Source organism: Miscanthus floridulus, chromosome 10, assembly GCF_019320115.1.
Source record: "Miscanthus floridulus cultivar M001 chromosome 10, ASM1932011v1, whole genome shotgun sequence".
NCBI lineage: Eukaryota > Viridiplantae > Streptophyta > Magnoliopsida > Poales > Poaceae > Miscanthus > Miscanthus floridulus.
In genome coordinates, this window is record NC_089589.1 from 20896362 (window position 1) to 20898725 (window position 2364).

The following is a 2364-nucleotide window of genomic DNA, read 5'->3' on the forward strand; positions in this document are numbered from 1 at the left end:
ACGGCTTAAGGACGCCATTGCCGGTGTCCTTACACGAGATTTCAAATCCCAGCAGCAGGCAGTGATAAGGTCCCATTCCGAACGGGAAAGGAATGTCTACGCCGCCGCATGATCTTTGGCACTCCGCACCACCAATCTCACTCTCCCCGGCGGCGAGCCATGGCACCACGACCCGCCGCACCGAGCCACACTAGTCCTGCAGCTAATATTGTGTGGGATGTCATGACCGACGACGACGCTAACAAGCCTTCTTGACCTTGTGATGGATTGGGAGCTCTCTCTCTCTCTAGATCTTGAGCTTGTGATGGACCGCGAGCTCTCTATCCATATGCTGATATCACTACCGGACTCAGACGATCTGACGCTCGGCAAACTATTTGCCGAGAGCAGCTCTCGGCAAAGAGCCTTCGGCAAAACATCTACCGGCAAAGGATTCTTTACCGAGAGCCCCTCTCGGCAAAACATTTGCCGAGAGTAATGGCAAGGCTCTCGGCAAACTCTAGCTCTCGGCAAACTGGCGCGCCCTAGTAACGGCCAGACGACGGGTAACGGTGTGACAGCTTCTTTGCCGAGAGCGACCGTCGGCAAAGAACTTCTTTGCCGAGAGCGACTGTCGGCAAAGAATTGTAAAAAAAAAAGATTTGCGGCCGAGGTGGTTTTCAAAAAAAAAAAAAATAGGTTTGCCGAGAGCCGACCACCAAGCTCTCGGCAAAGAGGAAGATTTGCCGAGAGCTAGGCTCTCGGCAAAGAGGCATATTTGCCGAGAGCCAGGCTCTCGGCAAAGAGTCCAGAGAGCTTTTTTTTATTTTTGTTTATATTTCCAGCTTCAACGACACATATTTCACAAATATAACACATCATCCACATCACATATATCACAAATATGTCATCCACATCACATGTCTCACATTATAATCCATCTAAACATCTCAAATCCAACAACACATGTCCATCTCAAAGTGCTAAGTTCATCTCACACAAGTTCATGTCACAAAGTGCTAATACATGATGAAGAACAACAGGCTCACTCCCAAGGCTCCCACCCTCCCGACGGCGGCGGCTGCTGCGGCGGACGGTGTGGATACGGCTGGTACCCCGACCCTCCCGGTGGCTGCTGATGCGGCGGAAGTTGTGGATACGGTTGGTGCCACGACCCTCCCGACGACGGCTGCTCAGGCACATCATTCGAACCCGCCGATTAATTCTGCACAAAGGAGAAGAAAAATTAGTAATTATAGTAATACTAAGGCATATAATTGTAATCTAAGCGTAGACAAGTCAAAATTTGCAGAACTAGGTATAAAATTGTAATCTAAGCCTAGACACATCAAAATTTTGGCAGCACCTTCCCTGCACGGTGGGGTTTCCAAAACCTGCAAGAAAACCAACGGCACGATGGCCGCCCACCACATATCAACGGCACGATGGCCGGCACACATATATATCAACGGCACGAAGGCCTCCCATCACATATCAACGACACGATAGCCGACATGCACAGTAAAGAGCTTTTGTTAGAGAAGTTGAACTCACGTATGAGTAAGGTGGGTATGGGTAAGGCGGTGGAGGAGCGAACAGCTCTAGTGGCGCTGGACGACCCATCGTGACGCCAAGACTTGCCACGTACTGAGCCAAGGTGTCAAACCTCGCCCGCTCGGCGTCCCACCTCTGTCGCTCGGCCTCCCGCTCCCTCTGTCGCTCTTCCTCCACCCTAGCCTTATGCTCCTCGAGCGCATGCACCTGGGCCTATAATTTTTTCACCGCATTGTTACAAGCAATTTCGAGGAATGTAAAACCAATGAACGACGAATAAAACAGAAGTAACCTGTAGTGCTGCCACACGATGCGTCGAAGTGTCCTGCCTTGGGCGTATGGGCACGCTACCGCTCGTGCTGCTTGTCCGGACCTGTGAGAGAGTGGGAGTGGTGTGCGGGTCGAGCGTGCTGTTGCCGATGAGGTACCGCCCATGCTTCTTGCCTCCTCCCACCCTCATGACGATGTCGCCGTCAATGTCCACGGTGTGCGGATCCCAGTCTGCCCCATGGACTCCCCTTGCTGCCTCGGTGTACTGACTGATGCGCTCGGGGATGCTCTCGTTGGTGAACGACTCGGCTGGGTCGTCCGGGTTCCAATTGATGTTGTCTGTCGCCTTGCCCTTGTGGGCCAGAACCCATGACTTGAGCTCTCCGCATGGCTAGTTTTGATGTGTAGCCGACTGTGAGAAAAACAACAAGACGATTATAAATCATGCAGGAATAAACATCTGAAAGAATAAATGAAGCTACACCAAGTCACGTACCCATCTAGCCCCGAATTCGTGGATGTTAAGGTTGCCCTGGTGGTGTGATACACCTGGCATCAGCA

General features: G+C 51.7%; 1 long non-coding RNA gene across 1 annotated transcript; it reads right to left on the reverse strand.

Moving 5' to 3' along the window:
• Positions 1–1065: 1065 nt before the first annotated feature.
• LOC136487438 (uncharacterized) lies at positions 1066–2006 on the reverse strand. Its single transcript, XR_010767254.1, has 3 exons — positions 1826–2006; positions 1534–1746; positions 1066–1204 (listed from the first exon to the last, which is right to left on the reverse strand). It is a non-coding gene; the product is annotated as an uncharacterized lncRNA (long non-coding RNA).
• Between the last annotated feature and the right edge of the window lie 358 nt (positions 2007–2364).